Source organism: Corythoichthys intestinalis, chromosome 8 (assembly GCF_030265065.1).
Source record: "Corythoichthys intestinalis isolate RoL2023-P3 chromosome 8, ASM3026506v1, whole genome shotgun sequence".
NCBI lineage: Eukaryota > Metazoa > Chordata > Actinopteri > Syngnathiformes > Syngnathidae > Corythoichthys > Corythoichthys intestinalis.
Window position 1 is genome coordinate 30,521,050 of NC_080402.1, and position 6,038 is coordinate 30,527,087.

Consider the following 6,038-nt stretch of genomic DNA (forward strand, 5'->3'; position numbering starts at 1 on the left):
AGCATTAGGCTAACGCGAACGGAGAGTGTCCTCTAAAACTGTCACACTTTTTTATTTTTACATACTGTTCATGGGGTCCAGGTGGGTATATTTAATTGAAAATAATGTTGAAAATATTTTCCTGCGGAGGTGGCGTTGTCCTTGTAGACGCTACAGTATGTGCTTGTCTGTCAATGTTAATTTGAAATAGTAGGAAACCTTTATTTATCTATTTATTTTGGGAGTACATTTTGTTAATTTTACATACGAAAACACTTTTTGTAAACGTCGACAAACTAGACGAAATTAGTCTTGAGTTTCCTCAACAAAAACTAGACGAAGACAAACACATTTTGAGATGACTAAACTATGACTAAGACTAATAAGTATTATTGTCCAAAAGACTACAACCAAGACAAAAATTAAAATGGCTGCCAAAAACAAAACTGACTGCCAGTGAATGAGTTAGGCTTATGATATCTTTCGAATAGTGATAGTGACTACCAGTGGCGTTGTTAGGGGTGTTCAGCCCCCCTAAAATATTCTTAAGCCCCCCCTAAATAATTTGGTGTTGTTTTATTAAAAAAGAAAAAAATATCATTACAAAAAATGCTGACATATTGCCTATGAAGTTGCCAGAATATTTGTTATTATATAACACCATTTACCATTTACCATATATACACTCACCGGCCACTTTATTTGGTACACCCATCCAACTGCTCATTAACACTTTAACATGTTAACACACTCAGTGCATTTAGGCATGTAGACATGGTGTAAGACAATCTCCTGCAGTTCAAACCGAGCCTCAGTATGGGGAAGAAAAGTGATTGAGTAACTTTGAACGTGGCATGGTTGTTGGTGCCAGAAGGGCTGGTCTGAGTATTTCAGAAACTGCTGATCTACTGGGATTTTCACGCACAATCATCTCTAGGGTTTACAGAGAATGGTCCGAAAAAGAAAAAATATCCAGTGAGCGGCAGTTCTGTGGGCGGAAATGCCTTGTTGATGCCAGAGGTCAGAGGAGAATGGCCAGACTGGTTCGAGCTGATAGAAAGGCAACAGTGACTCAAATAACCACTCGTTACAACCAAGGTAGGCAGAAGAGCATTTCTGAATGCACAGTACGTCGAACTTTTAGGCAGATGGGCTAAAGCAGCAGAAGACCACGCCAGGTGCCACTCCTTTCAGCTAAGAACAGGAAACTGAGACTACAATTTGCACAAGCTCATCGAAATTGGACAATAGAAGATTGGAAAAACGTTGCCTGGTCTGATGAGTCTCGATTTCTGCTGCGACATTCAGAATTTGGCGTGAACAACATGAAAGCATGGATCCATCCTGCCTTGTATCAACGGTTCAGGCTAGTGGTGGTGGTGTAATGGTGTGGGGAATATTTTCTTGGCACTCTATGGGCCCCTTGGTACCAATTGAGCATCGTTGGAACGCCACAGCCAACCAGAGTATTGTTGCTGACCATGTCCATCCCTTTATGACCACAATGTACCCAACTTCTGATGGCTACTTTCAGCAGGATAATGCGCCATGTCATAAAGCTGGAATCATCTAAGACTGGTTTCTTGAACATGACAATGAGTTCACTGTACTCAAATGGCCTCCACAGTCACCAGATCTCAATCCAATAGAGCATCTTTGGGATGTGGTGGAACGGGAGATTCGCATCATGGATGGGCAGTCGAAAAATCTGCACCAACTGTGTGATGCCATCATGTCAATATGGACCAAACTCTCTGAGGAATGCTTCCAGCACCTTGTTGAATCTATGCCACGAAGAATTGTGGCAGTTCTGAAGGCAAAAGGGGGTCCAACCCGTTACTAGCATAGTGTACCTAATAAAGTGGCCGGTGAGTGTATATATATTTTAAATCAATCATCATATAACCTTTCTTTAATAACTTAAATATGATCATAAATCTGCCAGTTTTTCCTTACTTCATAGAGTAAGGTAGAGAGCCCCTTCAGCGTGTCACTATCCAATCCATTCCACTTGGTCATATAGAGAATGCCCACATCTCTGAAAATCCAGTCCGCGTTAACCCAGTGACTTAGCTAGCAGATGGTACTACCTTTTTATTTTTCCCGCAGCCGGTCTCTGCGCATGTCTTTACCTCTGTGTTTTTCCGTCAAAAGTTACATCCCAGCTCTAAAATAACGCTACGACTTAGCTGCTGCTCGCTAGTTAGTCTGAAATGCATTGTGAAGGTCCTAGTAGAGTTAAGTGTGCACTCTTGTTACCACTATCCTTGGGGTGACTTCCTTCTGGAGCATCAGCTGTGTTTCTCACTTCACGCGGATGAGTGCAGGAGCTGAGCTCATTCACGTATGATTGTCATCTGTGGATAGTCATAATAATACACAAATAATAATCACTCCACCACCTTTATTGACCTGTAGCAGTTAGAGCAGAGGAGCAAAGACGGTGACAGGGGAGAGACCTCTACTTAAAAGGTAAGTAGGAGCGTAATGATTAGAAAGTTGAGAAAGCCAAGAAGATGATTATACTGTATATAGCATATCCCCCCATACAGTACAGGCCAAAAGTTTGGACACACCTTCTCATTAGTGCATTTTATTTTCATTGTAAATTCTCACTGAAGGTAGTAAAGGTATGAATGAACATACGTGGGATTATATACTTAGCAAAAATAAATAAATAAATAAAATATAACAAAAAATTTATAATATTCTAGTATCCTCAAAGCAGCCAACCTTTGCTCTGAGTAGTTTTTTGCACATTCTTGCCATTCTCTTGATGAGCTTCAAGAAGCACTCACCTAAAATGGTTTTTGACTTCACAGGTATGTCTTTTTAGGGTTAATTAGTGGAATTTATTGCTTTATCAGTGGGGTTGGGACCTTTATTTATGTTGCATTGAATAAGGTGTGTCCAAACTTTTGGCTTATAATGTATGTCTGTATGTTATATTTTTTGGATCCTTCTCAAAAAATGAGCATATTGCCATAAAGTTCATTATTTTCTGTAATGTACTGATAAACATTATTTTCATATATTTTAGATTCATTAGACACAACTGAAGTAGTTCAAGCCTTTTATTGTATTAATAATGATGATTTTGGCAAAAAAAAGTAAAGAAAAAACAAATCTCCCTATCCCAAAAATTTGCATATCATGAAAAGGTAGTCTAAAGAAGCTATTAACCTAATCATCTGAATCAACAAATTAACTCAAAACCCCCGCGAAAGATTCCTGAGGCTTTTAAAAACTCCCAGGCTGGTTCATTACTCAAAATCGCAATCATGGGCAAGACTGCCGACCTGACTGCTGTCCAGAAGGCCATCATTGACACAAGAGGCTAAGACACAGAAAGACATTTCTGTGCGAATAGGCTGTTCCCAGAGTGCTGTATCATGGCATCTCAGTGGGAAGTCTGTGGGAAGGAAAAGGTGCGGCAGGAAACGCTGCAGAACCAGAAGAGGTGACCGCACCCTGAGAAAGATTGTGGAGAAGGGCCGATTCCAGATCTTGGGGGACCTGCAGAAACGGTGGACTGAGTCTGGAGTAGAGACATCCACAGCCACCGTGCACAGGCATGTGCTGGAAATGGGTTACAGGTGCCGCATTCCCCAGGTCAAGCCACTTTTGAACCTGAAACAGCGGCAGAAGCGCCTGACCTGGGCCACAGAGAAGCAGCACTGGACTGTTGCTCAGTGGTCCAAAGTACTTTTTTCAGACGACAGCAAATTTTGCATGTCATTCGGAAATCAAAAAGAAGAGAAATGCCAAAATGCCTGAAGTCCAGAGTCAAGTACCCACAGTCAGTGACGGTCTGGGGTGCCATGTCAGCTGCTGGTGTTGGTCTACTGTGTTTTTTAAGGGCAGGGTCAATGCAGCTAGCTATCAGGAGATTTTGGAGCACTTCATGCTTCCATCTGCTGAAAAGCTTTATGGAGATAAAGATTTCATTTTTCAGCACGACCTGGCACCTGCTCACAGTCCCAAAACCACTGGTAAATAGTTTACTGACCATGGCATTACTGTGCTCAATTGGCCTGCCAACTCTCCTGACCTGAACCCCATAGAGAATCTGTGGGATATTGTGAAGAGGAAGTTGAGGGAACCAGACCCAACACTGTGGCCTCCGTAACACCTCAGCAGTGCCACAGGCTGATTGCGTCCATGCCACGCCGCATTGAAGCAGTCATTTTTGCAAAAGGATTCCCGACCAAGTATTGAGTGCATAGATGATATAATTAATTGACGGTTGACTTTTTTGTATTAAAAAACATTTTGTTTTGGTTGGATGATATATGCTAATTTTTGGAGATAGGGATTTTTGTTTTTTTCTGGACTTTTTTGCCAAAATCATCAATATTAAAACAATAAAAGGCTTGAAGTACTTCAGTTGTGTGTAATGAATCTAAAATATATGAAAGTTTAACATTTATCACTACATTACAGAAAATAATGAACTTTATCACAATATGCTAATCATTTGAGAAGGACCTGTAATTAATTGAAGGTTGACTTTTTTTGTATTTAAAAAAACGATTTTTTGTATTGGTCGGATGAAATATGCAAATTTTTTGAGAAACGATTTTTTGGGTTTTCTTGACTATTTTGCCAAAATCATCAACATTAAAACAATAAAAGGCTTGAACTACTTCAGTTGTGTGTAATGAATCTAAAATATATGAAAGTCTAATGTTTATCAGTACATTACAGAAAATAATGAACTTTATCACAATATGCTATTTTTTTGAGGACTAGTACAGTAGTATATAATCAGTCTTTGTTAAGACCCCCCCCCCCCCCCCCCTCCCGTTCTTAAAACCTAGTGACGCCCCTGGTGACTGCAGTCACTGAAATGATAATGAAAATTAACTAAGCCTTATGTCCAGTGTATGACATGAATGTGTAATTTAAGAAGAGAATGGCACATCGAATAACAGCCAAGAAAATGTAACTTTTATTAATATTGTTTGAAAGAAATTCCATAGTCCAAATGGAAGCTTTTTTTCCTGGCGCATGTCCTTAACAATCACATTCTATGAGGAGAAAAAGGAACAACATTTAAAAAGCCACAACTTTGTAGTTCAGCTATACAGACATATTTCCATTATATTGTGTGTGTGTAAGTATAACGAGAAAAGGCAAAGGCAAAATCCCCCACGTGATCTCCCTCAAAAGACAAAACATAACTCAAATCATGGGCTTCTTCTCAGGCCCACCCACAGTGCTTTAAGCAGAAGGACAAGCGCTCATTGGTTAAGAAGGGTTACACAGCATGACGACGTCATAAGGGTCCGCTAACACAAGAGACAACAACATGAGCACATTTAGTCAAAGTAGAAGCCGACATCAAACCCTGAACCCTTCCCACTTTTGTGCATAGATCAGGATCCTTTAACTTGAACTCTCTCTGCTGCTTGAAAAGGGTCGCGCGCACAGATGATTGACTCACAAACTACAAAGAAACAAATAAATGCATTTCCATTGATCCTTGTTTTCAAATGTAAAGCAATCTCTACGTAAGATTTCACAAGTAAAGCACTTTTTAATTCTCATTATTCAAAGTTGATTCTCAGTCTTATTTGGTAAATATGTCACTTGCTACAATACAAACGTGTTGTTGTTGCCTTAGATGAGTCCCCCCCTGCCCCCCAAAAAGAAATGACAGAGGAGTTGAGATGTTGGAATTCTGGCCTTCCTGAGACAAAATTCATGAAGTTTTCGACAAGTGTGCAAGAAAACGAGCAAACAACGCAAACGAAGATGAGGGCCCAACTTGAAATATGACAACACCGATCGATCCCAGAGTTCTGAAAGTAGCATACGTGTCCTCATTTTGCAAGGTTTTCATGTCCATATTTCATAGAAGAGGATGTTCGTATTAAACACAACATTCCTGTCATAGTAATTTCTACTTTTTTTAAGGTGACAAATGAAATGCTTGTAAACCGACAGGAACACAAACGATAGGCACCTCTGAAATGAACTCTCCTCCCTTTTCTTTCCATCTCTCCTTGATGCTACACTAGTCATTCTACACCTAGCTATGGCATTGCCTCTTTGTC